Genomic DNA, 18,453 nt, shown 5'->3' on the forward strand with positions numbered 1-18,453 from the left:
ATCCAGTGCAGAGCCCAACACAGGGCTCCATTTCATAATCCTGAGATCATGACCTGAGCCAAAATCAAGAGTCAGATGCTTAGCCGACTGAGCCACCCAGGCATCCTGAAACTTGTGGGATTTAGACTGCCTAGCTTCAAAATTATTTATTACAAAGCTACAGTAATAAAGTAGTAAAGACAATTTGGTACTGGTGTATTTCAATGGATAAACAACAATCTTTTCATTCTCTTGGGTCCTCGCTTCCAAGATAACCAAGAAAAGGAGGAATAGTGGTCATGCCAGAAAGGGCTCTGGCCAAGTGCAGCCTGTTTGCTGCACCAACTCTGCCTTTTTTGTGCCCAAGGACAAGGCCATTAAGAAGTTCATTATTCAGAACATAGTAGAGGCCACTGCCATCAGGGACATTTCCAAAGCAAGTGTCTTCAATGCCTATATGCTTCCCAAGCTCTGTGTGAAACTACATCACATCACTGTGTGAGCTGTGCCATTCACAGAAAGGTAGTCAGGAATTGCTCTCATGAAGCACGGAAGGACCCAACACCCCCGCCCCAATTTGGATCCAAGGGTGCAACCCCATAACTTCCACCAAAGCCCATGTAAAGAGCTAAGTCCTTAAGGACTGAAGAAAAACTGTTCTCTGGAAAAAAAATAAAATGGAGGATATACTTTAAAAACACACACACAACAACAACAACAACAACAACAATAATCTTTTCAACAAACAGTGTTGGAACAACCAATGAAAAAGAATAAAATTGAACCCCTACCTCACACCATATATAAAATTAACTATATGGATAACAAATATTATCTCCCATTCTGCAGGCTGTCTTTTCATTCTGTTGAACATGTCCCTAGTAATCAAACTGGAAAGCCAAATGTGTCTTCCCCACAAAAACAATACTATATGTATGTCAGCCACATGGGGGTGCGATAGGCTTGGGTGAGCTAATCTAGGAGCAGTTTTAGAGGATGTGTAAGAAAAGGCAACTGCATTCCTACTTCCAAACAACTAGCTTATAAACAAATTTAGATCAGACCCATTCTTCTGCTCTTCAAAGATTTTTTTATGTGTGTCTTTTCTATTGCTGTTTTTGATCAAATCGATGCTATGTTCCTCCAGAGAACTCCTGAACATATGTTCTGAAATTTTACCTCCTGTCACCCAGGGTAGAGAGGAAGATGGAGCAGGGGTTTTCCTGAGCGTGTGGCAATCGTAATGACTCATGCTACTTCCTTATTCTAACCCTTTCTATGAGTGGGGTGGAGAAAGCTCACAGTCAGGCCTGGAGGAAACCATCTTTACTGAGAGGGTGTCCTTGGTGTAGTGATTGCTTTTTGTTTTCCTTTTGCCACAATAGAAAGCAAGGAAATAAAAATGCAGAGCAAGATAAAGAGGGTTTAGAACCGTAAGTACAGGACAACAAGAAAGAGTCATCTGTAAAATAAATGCAACATATATTAAAATGAATTCCTCAGTTTATGCCATCGAGAAAGTCAAACTCAGCATATTTCTTCATGTGGTCAGGTACTAAATGACTTTATAATCATACAAAGCCAATAAAGAGAACAGAGGTGAAGAAGAAGGGGAGGAAGAAAGACAAAGTGTGGGTAAGTGTGAACATCGTTTTCCGACGTGGGTAGTCTGATAGTGTCTCAGTTCCCCAAACACTGTTTGTTTTGTAATTTCATTGCATTACTCTTTCAGATGTTTTCTCTCTGAATGGCTAGAAGTCAACAGTTCCAGACTCTAAATCTGTCTGTTAAAGCAAAGCACTCAAGTCCTTTCCAATTCACTCATAAAAAGAGTAATAATTGAGGGTTTTATACCTTAAGAGATTTCTCGAAGCATTGCACAGAGATTAAGCATCAGCAATTATGTAAAGCTATTCATAACTTAAAACTGAGGGGAAAGAAGCCAAGTCGTTGAGGAAACCAGAGCCAAAAAAGGATTGCTGTTTAGTTCACTGAACCATGCTGCTTTTGAGATACTATAATTCAGATCATTCAGTGAGACTTGTTTGCTTAAAATTTCCTTTTCTTTTTTAAAAAAGAAGGACTTAGAGTAAGGAAGGCATGAACTGCTATTCCATAAAATAGGTATAATTATACCCCACTGTATGTGCTGGTATGAAAATTAAATTTAAAAATGTATAGGTAAAAGACCTAACACTGGCTCATGTTAAGGAATCAGTAGGACTTGGCTGCCATAGTTTTTATTATTATTGTTGGTATTAGCACGGCTGTTACTATGGAGGTCGATCTGTGAGTGACAGGGAGGTTGCTGCTAGTTAGAGAACAGATCCAAATCATTCAGAACGCCTATATTGTATTTCATGGCCATATACAGAAAGTAGAATAATATTTCAGTTTTTGCATCATCGTATAACTAGTTAGTGCCTGATTCTCAAAAGAATCCTTAATTTTTATGCTATTGTTCAAGATGAATTTCAATGAAAAATTCCTGTGTGTGAGTCTTGGACCCAACAACTAATTTATTCACCAGTTAATTTCTAAATCTTGAGTTATTTATCATTATAAAGATGTCATATGCCCCAAAAGAACCCTTTAAAAATTTTATTTATTTATTTATTTATTTATTTATTTATTTATTTATTTGAAAGAGAGAGAGAGCACAAGCACGGGGTTGGGGAGGGTGACTCCCCACTGAGCAGGGAGCCTGATGTGGGGCTCAATCCCAGGACCCTAGAATCATGACCTGAGCTGAAGGCAGTTGCTTAACTGACTGAGCCACCCAGGCGTCCACCTTCCAAAAAAAAAGCACCCTTTAAAGAAAGACTACATGAGAAAAAATGGGACAGACTAAATTTACTAGCATCATCTAGCTCATCCATCTGGGTTATCTATGCCTTTGTGTGCCTTTTAGAGACAGAAGTTAACTTGTGGAAAATTTATTGTAATGCAAACAATTCCTGTCCATAAAAATACAAATTGTATTCTTGTGGCTATTGACCAGTTTTACCAGTCTTGCATGTATTTGAGAATTCATGTCCCATTCTTTGACTATAATACGTGTGGTTCTCTTTTAAACGGGCTACAACAACTGTTGGTCCCTCATTAATTCCTGAGTTAAATAAAATCTTTGATACACGTTCATTTTATATTGTATGGAAGTCATAATTTTATCTTCATTTAAAATCTCTCCTTCAGCAAGCATAAGCATCAAGTTTATATGACTTCCTGAGGAGCACATCTGAAATTCAAGCATAGAACCTTCCCCACGAATGTTCTAGTCAAGGCAGAATTACGCCCTTCTTCCTGTTGCTTCTGGACAGTCATTGTCAGAAAGTCAGTCAGTCAAAGACGGCTGTCAAAGCTTACCAAGTGAAGAAGCGTGTCCTGGGCATTTTTAAAGAACTTTTTCTGTACAAGAAAAGCCTGCAAAGCTTCTAAGGCAATGTACAATGAGTTGCTGAGGGAAAAATACGTTAAGTATTAACCCAGGGAAGTGAGATCCCTCTAGAGGGCTTCCTGGAGAGAAAATCTGAAAACCAGATTTGGGTTCAAAGAGGATTCAGCTCACAAGAATGTATTCAAAACTAACACTCTCTGAGGTTTTAAACTAGAATTTGGTTAATGTCTTATGAGAAAGCAAAGCATTGAAGAGCATTTTGTTTTCATATTTTATCATTATAGTTGTTTAAAATACAGGACTAGAGGGGCACTGGCTGCCTCAGTTGGAAGAGTGTGTGGCTCTTGATCTTGGGGTCATGAGTTCAAGTCCCACGTTGGGTGTAAAGATGACTTAAATAAATAAACTTTAAAAATAAAATTAAAAATAAATAAATAAATAAAAATAAAAATAAAAATAAAACATAGGAAAGAACCATTCAGATTTTCTCTAGGAAGTATGCTGCTAAAATTTCAGGGCTTTCTTCTTACTTTAATCTTACATAATTACAGAATTGAATATTTTACAACTATAATACCATTACACTTATGTAAGTAACATTTTATATAATTGAAATAATTATGTGGGAGGAATTTAGTCAACCCAAGTACGTAACCATTCACATAGGTTATAGAATTATAAAGACATTTAAGACATACTTCTATGTGAATGTGTAGTGTTTCTAACAAAAGTAGTATCAAACTATAATCATATAAGTAGCTAAAGATTATAAATAATGACCATTTAATGAATATGACTAATTATATTAGTGGGTGTGTAATAAAAAAAGAAGCAAGTATGAGAATGTAAGTATGTGTCATCAACGTGGAACATTTAATAAAAGATTACAAAAACCTAATGAGAGCCTTTTAGAAATAATACACTATGTTTTTAAAACTAGTAATACTTCTTTTATTGCGAGTATTCTCCACACATCGTCTATTATTAATCTGATTAGAAGATGAGAAAATTTTGTCAATCACTACTCAAGCATCACCTCCCCTACAAAGCCATTCTTGATGCCCATAAGACAGAATTAGAGGTTCTTTCCTTTCTATTCCCACAGGGTGTATGCCATAAGGCTCAGTAATTGTTGTTTATCCATGGATCTGTACTTATAGGTGTGATATAATGGAAACAATATAGACGTGAGAGCCAAATCAGATTGGAATTCAAAATAACTAAATTGCTACTTGAGTGATCACAGATGAGCGAACAAACATGAAACTCAGCAAGAGGCACGTAACAACATTTACAGTATGATTGTATATGCTTATATACACAGCAGCATTATAATGTTATTGCATATGTTTATATATGCACAGTAGCGTTACAGTAGTGTCGTGATTAAGAGTAAGGAAATTGTTGGGGTGCCTGGCTGGCTCGGTCCGTGGAATGTGCAACTCTTGATCCCAGGGTTATGAGTTCAAGCCCCACATTCGGTGTAGGGATTACTTTAAAAAATAAAATCTTAAAAAAAAAGGGTAGGGGAAATTGTATATGTTGCCCCCTGGAGCATAGCAGGTGCTCGATAAAGGTTATATAAACGTTTCCACCTCTTACCTAGATGCTAAGTAAGCTTATTTATTAATTTCATTATATATTTACCATATAATCTAAATAAATACTGTAAGAGAAAAGTGGAAAGGCTAAATTATAAATACTTTCGAAGTTGTTAGTATTTCCCATCTTGTTTTGGTAAGTCATTGTTAATATTCACTTTCTCCTCGACTTGGCCAGAGATGCTGTTTTGACACCAGTGTTTGAAAAAATGCAAACGATTGAGCAATTTATGACCCTTGCAAAATGTCCCTGGTGCTTTTTCTTTATTATTGACAGGGACAGACTAATGTCCAGTGCTGCTCAACTGGGTAAAGATGAAACTTTTGCCCAGGCAGAAAGATCCTGCCCTGCCTGTTCATGAAGTCTAGCCAAGGCAAAGGGGCGGGGGTCCTGGGGATGCTGAGGCTCTGACACATCAGAGGTCACCAGACCCGGCCCAACCATCTAGCTGGATTTCTCACCACCCATTTCACACCTTCTCCCCGGTGGTGATGGCAGCCAGTCTCTGAAGCCTCCTGCCTCCACTGCATTTCTTCCACGCTTTGGCTCACATCCTTTGCAACTCATTTTGCCTAGAAAATGTTTTCTGAATCATCTTTCTCTTAGATCCCCATATCACCCCCTAAAATACAGAGGTAATATGATCTCTTATAGGCCATGTTCCTCTCTTTTAGGGTTGGTAAATTACAGGAGAACAAGTCACACCTTTATTTTAATAAACAATGCATAACTATTAGCATTAGTATGCCCCCAATATTCCATGAGATGTATATGGACTATTAGTGGTTTATCTGAAATTCAAATTTCCCTGGGCACCCTGTATTTTTTTTACTAAATCTGGCACTCCTGCTCTCCTGTCTCGTACTACAGTATTGTATTATTTCACTTGTCTTGTGTCACAGCATGAGTCACAGCTGTGACCTAAGGCTCTCGGAGGCCAGGCAGAGTGTCCAATTGCTTTGTCTCACCCCCACTTCTACCTCAGTCTTCCTGATGCTCCGTCACCAAATGCCCAGCACAGGGCCTTAAGGGCCACTGAGACAGCAGCAGAAGGGAACCCATGCATTCGCTCCTTCTTTCAGTTAGCATCTCCTATACAGTGCCCGGCACTGAAGGATGTTCTGGGGATGGGACTTTAAACAAGACACAACCCTAGTCATAAAGGAACTTCCAGCTCCTCCAGGAAAACAGACGTGGCAGAAAGCAACCTCAATCAGTACAATATGTTCCAAAATCGGGCGAGTTGAGAACACGGGAGGAAGGCACGAAATCCAGTCTTGAGGGGTCAGAGGTGTCTTCTGGAAGGAAAAGCAGCTAGGTGGAGACCTAGTAATGAGCAGGCGTGAACCAGGTAGTGGCAGAGAGAGAAGGCATTTCAGGTCCAGGCAGAGAGAAAGGTGTAAACAAAGGCCTAAGTTAAGAAAGACCCTGGCATTCATGCTTAACTGTTTAATCAAATCTGCCTTTTAGTTCAAGCTTGTTTGACCCACGGATGCCACTGTCTTTTAAGCCTCAAGCTTCTTCTGAATAGTTTTTTTTCTCAAGGAATTCAGCAATGACAGCTCTTTTTCCTCTCTTATCACCTGCGTCTTCTCCAAGCTGCAGGCTGGTTTCTCTCTCCTTGGTATGATCTGAGCATCTTCTTCAAGAATGTAGAGCCGGGGGCATCTGGGCGGCTCATTCGGTTAAGCATCTGCCTTCGGCTCAGATCATGTTCCCAGGGTCCTGGGATCGAGGCCCACTTTGAGCTCCCTGCTTAGCGAGGAGCCTGCTTCTCCCTCTGCCCCTCCTCCTGGCTCATGCGCGCTCTCTCTCTCTCTCTCTCTCTCTCTCTCACACACACACACACACACTGTCTCTCTCAAATAAATAAATAAAATATTTTTAAAAAATAGAAGTAGAGCTGACCATGACCAGCCCACCTGGGCTGACCTCACACCTCTCCCCCCTCCAGCCTCCCCCTCTCTGCTCCTTCCCACATTCTTTCCTATTTCCCCTCAGCTTACTCCTTCCAACTCTTGTTGCCCCGTGGTGATGGATGCCCAGACCCAGAGCTACTCTCTCATCCACTTTGAGTTGTTCACCCTCATTCTGTGTGTCCTCCCTAACCCAGCCTATTCCACACAGCAGCGGTGCTGACCCTCGCTCGGTTCCAGCCCTAAAAGGACAATCATGAGAGAAAATAAGTCACGTCCCTGGTAAGACAGCTAACAAGTGAAAGAAGGAAGTTCGTAGGTAAAACCCACTCAAACAAGGCTGCTTCCTCACCGATATTCTTTGTATGAATCAGCTCTTTTTGGTTATTTTCTCTTCCCTGGCTTGTGCTTCGCGCTCAGTAAACTGTTGATGTAGGAATTTACCTTTTGTTCTCATTAACTCTTCAGTTATGGCCAGGCGGTAGAAGGAACAAATAGAATGTTAGCTTCCTCCACTACGTGCGAAGCCAGGAATTTTAAGTGCTATACAGAATTTGTGGCAATAGGGTATCCGTGACGGTTGACTTCATGTGACCCCGGGGGGGGGGGGGGCGGATATGTGGTCAAACATTAGCTTGGATGCTCCCATAGGGGTGTTTTGGGATGAGATTAACTGTTGAACTGATAGACTGAATGAAGCAGATTGCCCTTTCCAAGGCGGGTAGGCCTCACCCTGCAGCCAAGACTTGAATGGAACAGAAAGGCGGACGCCCTCCCGAGTAAAAGGGATTCTTCCTTCTGAAAGCCAGCTCCTCTAGGTCTCCAACGGGCCTGCCCTCAGGCAGGAACCACACCACTGGCTCTCCTGGTTCCCAGGCCTTCAGACTCGGACCGGAAATACACTGCCCCCTCGCCTGAGTCTCCAGCTTACTGACTTGCCCTGGAGATTTGGGAACTTGCCTGCCTTTGTCATTGCCTGAGCCAGTTCCTTGGACTGGTTTTGTGTCTCTGGAGAGCCCTGACGCTTACAGTAGCACAGGAGAGAAAGCAATCAGAAGCTACTTTGATTAGAATATGTGCCTTTCATTTGCCTTATAAGTCTTCCGCGATCCAGGTATATCCCATCTCCCTGGGAAATCAGTTCATGCTTCACTACATGTGGATGATGAGATTCGTATGGGTCATTTTTCCATATTAAATGCCAAGGGCCTTTGTCAAATATTCCTAGTTTATTTGGTAGGAATCAATCCCCTTCATACACACAGCCCCACGAATGTTCTCCACGTGTGTATACATGGTGAGAAAGCAGCTCAGGATACGGCCTCATACTAGAGGCAGTCAGAAGACAGGGAAATGTCTGTGAGTCCTGCTGGTCAGGAAAGGGAAAAAATCTTAAACTAATTAATGTTTTCTCTTTAGACCCGCTCATTTCCGATAACGTTATACAAAGTAAAGATTTGGGAAGAAAGAGAAGATTCGAGGGCATGGAGGGAGGGGATAAAGTGGGAGCTTTGTGGAGACTTCCAGGACATCACAGTGGTAATCATGCAACACTCAGAGGGGCTGGCTTCATAGATGTGCCACCCGTACAGTTGCCCAGGATCCACACTCAGAAGGGCCCTGTGCTGGCTCTACCTGCTCTACCATCAGTGTCTTGAGATTCTTAATTTTTGAACCAAGGAGCCCCAAATTTTCATTTCATACTTGGTCCTACAAATTATTCAATTAGTCCTGACGCTACATAAAGCTTTAAGTTTGGTAACCAATTACAAATTAAAAGTAAGTATTTATTCGACTTTCCACCTAGTGATTATTCCGATGGTCCTATACTAGGATCCCAGGATAATAGCAAACCAAACAGATCTCATACCCCTGTTTCTCTCCCAGGGATGGAAAAACGAGGAGGCAAGAAATGACAACAACCCTCAGGAGTTATGTACAATTGATCTTTGTACAAAGCTTGGGAAGAGATGCATGTTCTTATTAGCAGTTCTTACAAGAGCTTGGATAACTGCTCTGAAAATCAAGCACTAGACCTCTAATAATGGGGTAACACCTTCACCCAGCCAGTGAAGTGGCTTCAAAATCCCCAACCTATGATCCAGCATTTGCACTACTAGGTATTCATCCAAAGGATGCAAACACAGTGATTCAAAGGGGCACCTGCTCCCCAATGTTTATAGCCTCAATGTCCACAGTAGCCAAACTACGGAAAGAGCCCAGATATCCATCGACTGATGAATGAATAAAGAAGAGGTGGTATATATACAGTGGAATATTACTTGGTCATCAAAAAGAATGAAATCTTGCCATTTGCAATGACGTGGATGGAACTAGAGGGTATTACGCTAAGGAAAATAAGTCAGTCAGAGAAAGACAAATACCATATGATTTCACTCATGTGTGGAATTTAAGAAACAAAACAGATGAACGTAGGGGAAGGGAAGGAAAAATAAAATAAAACGAAAATTGAGAGGGAGGCAAATCATAAGGGATGCTGAACTCTAGGAAACAACCTGAAGGTTGCTGGAAGGGAGGGGGATAGGGGGATGGGTAACTGGGTGATGGGCATTATGGAGCGCACTTGATGGAATGAGCACTGGATGTTGTATGCAACTGATGAATCACTAAATTTTACCCCTGAAACTAATAAAAAAAAAATCCCCAATCTAGGAACTGAATAATTTGTCATCATTGTCAAAACCTTTTGTCATCCATTCTTCACCCTTGACAGTTACCTGGTGTAAGAAAAAGAAAATGCCAAAAACCAGGGGTGTATTACTCACTATACAAAAGTAATCACCCTTACTTCCATTTCAGGCATTAAAACAGACCAAATACCCTATTTCCATGTTTTATACACATATATTCATATCCATACAAATGTGCATCACGGCACAAAGTGACAGAGCTTTCTATTTGTAGAGATATTTGTATTTAACATACTCTGGATAGATATTTAAAATGAAGGAATGTGGATATGATTCATATTTTCCAGGGACTTTGAGCTGGTAGGACAGAGGAAGATCCTGCTGCCCAAATTCATACGTGGAGAGCCTGACCTGCTGATACGGCCGTGCTCTTGGTCAGCTCCCCAAATAAAAGACTGCACCCCCATCACTGCTGACGCACACATACCCTGAAGGGTTTCAGTTTCCTTCCTGTGGCAGAATCTTCTGCTTACACCCCCACACATTTCACTCCATATACTTGCTCTTTTTCTTCCATATTAAGTTCCAGACAATGGGATTGGATTAGTCAGCATTCCCCAAAGAAAGCGAACCAACAGGAGATGGGGGGGGGGGTTATTATAAGGAATTGGCTCATGTGATTATGGAGGCTGACAAGTCCCCAGATTTGTCATCTGTAAGTTAGAGTCCCAGGAAAGCCAATGGTGCAATTCCCATCTGAAGGCCAGCAGGCTTGAGAGCCAGAAAGAGCCAATGTTTCTGTTCTGGTCTAAATGCAGGAATGAGCCAATATCCTAACTCAAGGCAGGGAGGCAGGAGAAGGATTTCTCTCTCACTCAGAGCTTTTATGTTCTATTCAACCGATTGGATGAAGTCCTCCCACATTAGGGAGGACAATCTGCTTTACTCAGTTTACTAATTTAAAAGTAAATCTCATGTGAAAACATTCTCACAGACACACCCAGAATAATGTTTGAGCAAATATCCGGGCACCCTGTGGCCCAGAAGCATCTTGTGGCAACTTCCAGGATAGCCAGCCCACCCTGCCGGCCCCTCCTCTTCTTCCTTTTTTTCTTTTTTTTTTTTTTTACTAATTTTTTAAAGATTTTATTTATTTATTTGACAGAGAGAGACATCTAGTGAGAAAGGGAACACAAGCAGGGGGAGTGGGTGAGGAAGAAGCAGGCTCCCAGGGGAGCAGGGAGCCCGATGCGGGGCTCCATCCCAGGACTCCAGGATCACTTCCTGAGCCGAAGGCAGATGCTTAACGACTGAGCTCCTCAGTCTCCCCTGGCCCCTCCTCTTCCTCGCTGTAGCCATCTCAAACCATAACAATGAGCTGCTGCCATCTCAGGCCATAATAATGAGGAACATCCCTCAATAACAGCAGAGAAATTTGAGGCTCTGAAGATTTTATGAAGCCGATCAACCCAGGACTCTACTTCCCCAGTTTTTCACATCCTAGAAGAAAAAGATCTTTCCACTGTTTTATTTGGTGGTGGTGGCTGGGGTGGGGGGTAAGCATGAAATCTGTCCTTCCAAGCGGATTCTTTTTTTTTTTTTTTTTACTCAATTAATGAACATATAGTGTATTATTAGTTTCAGAGGTAGAGTTTAGTGATTCATCAGTTGCATACAACACCCAGTGCTCATAACCTCAGGTATCCTCCTTAATGCCCACCACCCAATTACCCCTTCCCCCTACCCACCTCCCCTCCAAAAACCCTCAGTTTGTTTCCTAGAGTTAAGAGTCTCTTAAGGTTTGCCTCCCTCTCTGATTTTGTCTTATTTTAATTTCCCTCCCTTTCCCTATGTTCATCTGTTTTGTTTCTTAAATTCCACATATAAGTGAAATCATGTGGTATGTCTTTCTCCGACTGACTTATTCTGCAGCTCATTCTAATCCTAACTGACGCGCCTCCCTTTTTCTCCCATTGCACACTACGAAATAGGATTATGGGTTGGACAAATTAACTAAAATTCTTAGCACTAGAAAGAAAGAAAACCATAAGACCGGTGTAGCCCACCAACTCTACAGCGAGGGTAATAATAAAACTTCATTCAACGCTGTAATCTTTTGTGCGTCTTTCACAACATTTCATTTCTTTTCAAAAATAACCTTGTGAAGCAGAGAAAGCTGGTATTTCTATCCTCATTCTTCTCTCTGAAAAATCCAGGATTGCCCCTGCTTGGATGATAATTTGGTTTTAATTGATTCCTCATTTTAAATTAAGCAAAACCATGGCATATCAAGTGGACAATCTAATATCTTATTAAATAGAATGCTATCACTTTGCAAACATTTATGGGGAGCTTTAAAACCTCTTTATAAATGCAAATAAAGCCTTAAGGCAAGATTTTGAGATACTGCGTGATGGACATCACAATGACTGCTAAATTTATTTATTTATTTATTTATTTATTTATTTATTTTTAATATTTTATTTATTTATTTGACAGACAGAGAGACAGCCAGAGAGAGAGGGAACACAAGCAGGGGGAGTGGGAGAGGAAGAAGCAGGCTCCCAGCCGAGCAGGGAGCCCAATGCGGGGCTGGGTTCCATCCCAGGACCCTGAGATCACGCCCTGAGCCGAAGGCAGATGCTTAACGACCCAGGCGCCCCGAAATGACTGCTAAATTTAAACTGCATTTCAGTGGAAACCTCTGGTCACTGTGGAACAGAAGGATCTTGGGCCTGTCATTTGTTTGTTGTACTGGGTTTTCAATAAAGCAAGTAAACACTCTTGTTGGGGTCACAGTGCACAGTAGCATTAAAGGCCAGGAGACAGGAGCCTGGCTGGTTCAGTCAATGGAGCACACGGCTCCTGATGTTGGGGTTGTGCGTTCAAGCCCTATGTTGGGTGTAGAGATTACTTTAAAATCTATGGGACACCTGCGGGGCTCAGTCAGTGAAACATCTGTCTTCAGCTCAGGTCATGCTCTCAGGGTCCTGGGATCAAGACCCGCATCGGGGTCCTTGCTCAGCGGAGAGCCTGATTCCCTCTCTGCCTGCTGCTCCCCCTGCTTGTGCTCTCTCTCTTTGACAAATAAATAGGATCTTTAAAAATAAATGAATACAAATAAAATAAAACCTATAAATAAATAAATACATACATACATACATACATACATACATACAGGCCAGGAGAAAGCCGAAAGCTGGGAGAACTCTAACTTTAACCCAGTGTAACTCTAACTTATTTGACCATGAAACAGTGTTTTCTTCTCCTTTTTTTTTTAAATGCTTCGCATTTCAAACACTGATGTTGCAAGAGCATGGTTTCAGAAATCCTATAGCACATTTCTACTTCCAGAGCACTTTCTTCTAAACAAATGGTAGTTAAGGACAAGGGTGGGAGGGGGCAGGGTACGCTCACAGAGCCATCTCCACACCACCCTCCCTAATTCGCATTGCCAGATTTATCCAATAAAAATATGAAGTTCTCAGTTAAAACTGAACTGCAGATAAACAGCTCTTTTTTTTTTTAACGCAATGTTTGGGACATACTTATGCTATATATATTTATCCATCCATTCATTGTTTATCTGCTTTCTGAAGTTCAGTGTTAACTAAGCCTCTTGTACTTTGTCTGGCAACCCTGCCCCTGATCCATCCTCAGGGAGGAGGAGCTGAGGGTCCTCTTGGTTCATATTCCTGGATACCGAATGGGGCTCTACAAACTAGGAAGGACGCTGGGTGAAAATCACAAGCCTGGCCATCCTGCTTTTTTTTATTTGCTTCTGAGGTATTTCTCCCTTTTTAGCTTGTGGGTCATCTGTGCAAAAGACCTTCCATGGGCCCCTGCAGATCCACTGTCCTGGCTTTTCCACCCTGCTATGTCTACCCCACCCCCCCCAGGCCCTTCCCCCCACCCCCCCCACCCCTGGAGCCTGGCTATCTGGACCACAGCAACAAAGTTTCGCTTTGCCCTCTGACATGTGATTGGGTTTGTCCTTTGGGGGTAACCAGCAGAAAAGGGAAGGATGAGAATTTCTCCCCCAGGCCCCTCCCTGCTAGCCCTGGGTAGGCTGTGGCCTCCCACCCCCACCAAAACACAAGTTCTTGCAAATGTGATGGGGTGAAGCCTCTCCTCCAGACACAGTCTCTGCCAGGTCCTAGTCCTGCTTCTTCCCCCCGTCATTTTCGAAGGCCTAGGAGAGACTTTCCTGAGGCTGCCAGTCCCCAGGGCTTCACCACCCACCCCATTTCCCTTAACCCTGCCCCCAACTTTGTAAATATTCCCTTCTTAGGTCTCTTTTATTGGCTCCTTTTGAATGTATTCCATAGCAGGACATTGATTATAAAGGTAGACTGAGATTTGGGGGATACATAAATTCCTCACCTACACCTTAATCCTAAATCTCAAACTGAAACCAGGTTTGCAGAAACTCCTGCTTTGGGGGTTTTAGCACCACTAAGCAAGTTTCCTTGCTTCCCATTTCTGGATCAGGGAGCTAAAAATCAGTGAATGCCACTCAGTAAGCTTTATAGTTATTGCTATGTCAACCACTATTATTATAATCCACACCCTAAATATCTGTATTTATAATATTGCAATGGTCATGTAACAGTTTGGGGATGCGGGTCAGTGTCTTCAAATGCCACCAACACTCATCTCTCTCTCTGAAAAGAAGAACGTATAACCAAATAGAGATTTGCATGTAGACTGCAGTGACTCCTGGTAAGTCTTGAGCCTTGCTTCTTGCCTGGAATCTGAGATCTGAACCACTGTGTTCACCGTGTTAGTTCCCAGAAACCACAAAACCCTAAAATTTGGTTGGGAAACCAGATGTCAGGATACTTAGGGTTTGACACAATTATAAGTTAAATGAAAAACGAACCAAAAAAAAACCAAAAAAAGGCAAGAAAAGAAAGAAACCATCCCAACTTACCCATGGCCGATTTCTTGCTTTTTCCCAGCTATTTTTAAATTATCAAATCACCATAGTATCTATGGCATTCTGCAGATTTCAGAGTTTGTGAGTCATATCCTTATTTACAGGAATGATGGGGAAAGTCAGTATGTTCAGTATTTACTCTGTTTTTGAGAAGTGGGCTGGGAGGGGGGCAGGGGGGACAGTCTGTTTCACACATCATTTTACCTTGTCCTGTTATCTCTTTATCTTTCCCTTTCCAAGACTCAGATCTGAGGGAACAGCCACTGTCCAGACATGTTCTGTGACAGACAAAATCGGTTCAGAGAGGCCGATCGCAAATGCCAATTCTTCCTCTCATTGCACTGTTCAAAAACTTGGTTCCTCCTTTATTCACCCTGGCTCGGTCCTTCCGCTCAGAATTCTTGTCCTGAATGCCTTAGTCCAAAAGCAACCAATAAAAAGTTTTTAAAAGACAAACTCCAGAGGGAGCAACTGTGTTTTCTGGCTTATGTGACTCAGGCCACCCCCTCCCCATCATTATCATATTATCTACACTCACAAAAGCCGCCCACACACAAGGACTGACTAGGAAGAAAGGTTTTCAAGGTTTCTGAGAGCAAAATGAAACAGATATGATTTTAACACTGTAACTCAAAACCTTTTTGAGTATAAGACATTTCTTTTTCAGGGAGCATCTGTTGGTAACCGTGAGAAATAATACATTCTGTCTACAATATAATACAGACAGTTAGAACTGGAAGGGTATTCAAAGACTCTAATGGTTCATATCAGCTTAATGGTTATTTCATCTCGGCCTATGTGCATTTCGAGTTTCTATGTTCACATGTGATATAATTTCACTCTCGGTTCTGACTATTATTGTTTTTTAAAATAACAAGAGGTGTGAAAAATATTGTCTTAGAAGTTCTAATCGCTGAAGAGCATACTCTTGTCAGTTCTAGGTTTGGCAACTTTGCAACACAAACATTTTTTAAAAGGTGGGTGGTAGAAATATTCATTGAAAAGTAGGATTATTAGCGTCACCCAATTAAATATATTAATGGTGACTGTGAAGGTAGACTCAGTCTGTCTTTTATTCTGCCAGGCCACATGATACTATTAAGAGTTTGTTATTGTCTAAGCAGAAAAATATTCATTAAAATGACTTATCAAGTAAAATGTATGTAATAATCCTATATAACTAACCCTATCATCAGTCTTTCTGGCCAGCTAGCTAAATATATACAGCATAAATAACATTATATAGCACTCCCAACAACTGAAAGTGAAGTAGCTTAAAAAAGAAAAACCCTTAAAACATGTCACTGTAGAAGATGATGTGTTCACATGGTGCCCCCTGTGCTTAAAATTCAGTGGCTTCCTATTGCCTTCGGGATTAGGGCCAAAATTCTTAATGTGATCTTCAAGTTTCTGCCCTGTTCTACAACTTCATCTCGTATCACGCTCTCTTTACATCTTCATGCTTAGCCATAATGGCTTCCTTCAAGGCTTTGAACATGCCACAGGGCCTTTGCACGTGTTTTTATTCTGTCTAGATGCCTTCCTCCACCTGCCTCCTTTGCTTCTTTAGCTCTTACCCATCCACCAGATCTTAGTTCAGTAGTCACCACCTTAAGGAAACCATCCCTGATGCCTTATCTCAGTTAGATTCTCTTTCTTTTGTATATTCATAAACTGTGTTTCTTTTCTGCTTGCACTTGCTTACCTCGTCTATATGGTCTATCTGTTATCTATTGCTGCATGACAAATCACCTTGAAATTTAGTGGTTTAGAACAACAAAGATTTATTATCTCTTGGTTCCTACTAATCAGGAACCAGGAGCAGCCCAGTTGGGTGGCTCTGGCTCAGAGTCTCATGATGTTGCATCAAGATGTCGGCCAGGGGGTGCCTGAGGGGCTCAGTCGCTTAAGCATCTGACTCTTGATTTTGGCTCAGATCCTGATCTGAGGGTTGTGAGATCGAGACCCTCATTGGGCTCCATGCCAGGTGTGGAGACTGCTTAAGATTCTCTCCCTCTCCCTCTGTCCCTCCTCACCTCCCTCTCTTTAANNNGAGGGGAAGGGGGGGAGGGGAGGGGAGGAGAGTGGAGGGGAGAAAAAAAGATGATGTCAGTCAGCTGCAGCCATCTGAAGTCTTGCCTGATGCTGGAGGGTCTGCTTCCAAGTTCACTGGTGTGGCCTCAGTCCTCCTTACCATGTGGACTTCTCAATGGCCTGCTTGAGTCTCTTCAGAACATGGCAGCTGGCTCACCCCAGAGCAAGTAATCCAAGAGAACAGAAGAGAAGAAAGCTGCTATGTCTTTTATGACCTAGTCTTAGAAATCATATATTTCTACTTCTCTATTCTGTTTTTTAGAAACAAGTCTTCAAGTCCAGCTCACACTAAAAGGCAGAGAAATTAGGCTCTACATTTAATAGGGATTTTTTGATACTTTTTAAGACTAACCCAAGACTACATTTGGGTAAATGTCTACCTCCCTGACTAGACCAAAGGTATCTTGAGAACAGGACCCATGTTTCTCTCGTTCACTGTTGTGTCCCTGGCACCTTCGGAATGCCTGGCAAAGTACAAGTATTCAGGAAATAGTTAAAAGAATGAATTAAATGAAAAAGGAACAAAACTTTGTATTTCAATCCCAGTGCTAGGGAACTCTGGAAAAATTCTGCGACATTAGTCACTGGTTTTGGAGAATGGGGTTAATTCGAGCTACCTCTCAGGTTGTTATAAGAATTAAACAATACAGCCTGTATAAAGCACCCAGCATCATCTGGCACAGAGGGGCTCATTAAATGTTACTTCTTATCTTCTTTGCTTCTATTGCATACGCAATCCATCCCAGGCCACACAGATTCTACTTCTCACATGCCTCCATCCCTCCCCACATGACTCCACTTCAATTGCTGCCTCTCTCCTTCTTGCTCCCGCCTTTCTACTGCCCTTCAGACGATTCCTCATGCCTCTGGTCTCTGTCTCATGTGATCCATCCATGCAGCGCAACCATCTGAATTATCTTCAAACCCTCCATGTTTCAAGACATTTTTGCCCAAACTCCCCCCACAACCAGAGCCCAGTGGAACTGCCCGACTGAACTGTCCACTACCCCCCCATATATACTCTACAGGAGGACGACTTACTCTCCCAAAGGTGGGGCCCTCACTCTGTGCTTCCCAAGCACTGTTCTTCTGCTCGTGCCTTTCTTTTCTTCTTTGAGAAACTACTATAAACTTCATTTATCTTATTGCATTTGTGTTTATTCATGTGTTCCAGGAACTAGAACGTGTATGCTATTTCTGTTACTAAATTGGAAGCATATCGAAGGCTGGGACTATGTCACGCATTCTTACATCCTCTGTGGTTGTTTCTCTGCCCTGCACTAGTAAAGTGTATAGGAAACTTTTGTTGAATTGAATTTGAATTCCAGATGGCTTTTATTTCCTTATTTGTACTGACTTAATGATACATCTCAGCCCAGGTACCAGAGTGTGATAGAGCAACTGTTCTGCCCATACCGATGATGAGAGATCTGATTTCTAGCCACATACGACCACATTCTTTTCATGTCTACATAAACTAAATGACCGACAAATAGCAAATCTTTAGTAGAGCAATTGCAGGAAGTACTATGGGTTACATTTTCCTTTCATTCTGGCTCTAATGCAAGAATCTTCACCTTAATATTAATATGACCTCTCTGCTCATTTTTAATGCTCTGTGACATTTTCACTATTGCTAGTAGCAAGAATACGGTAAATGTATTTGAAGATAGAAAATTCTTAAATGATTCTGTGTTGTATCAGTAGTATGCAGCAGTAAGTAAGATTGGGGGATATTTGCCAAATGAAGGAATAGATGAGGCTGGCCATGTAAGAAATTTCACGTGTAGATTGCTCTGGTAATGCTTCAAAAGTAGATGATGTTTTCATATTTTCAATGAATGAAAGTCTGCTTAAAACACACACACACAGCTA

At 41.7% G+C, this 18,453-nt stretch overlaps 1 pseudogene; it reads left to right on the plus strand.

Annotated features, from left to right (window-relative positions):
* The first annotated feature begins 232 nt into the window (after nt 1–232).
* On the plus strand, nt 233–603 carry LOC103673203 (annotated as a pseudogene).
* Nucleotides 604–18,453: the final 17,850 nt, after the last annotated feature.

Source organism: Ursus maritimus, unplaced genomic scaffold (assembly GCF_017311325.1).
Source record: "Ursus maritimus isolate PB19 unplaced genomic scaffold, ASM1731132v1 scaffold_4, whole genome shotgun sequence".
NCBI classification, from domain to species: domain Eukaryota; kingdom Metazoa; phylum Chordata; class Mammalia; order Carnivora; family Ursidae; genus Ursus; species Ursus maritimus.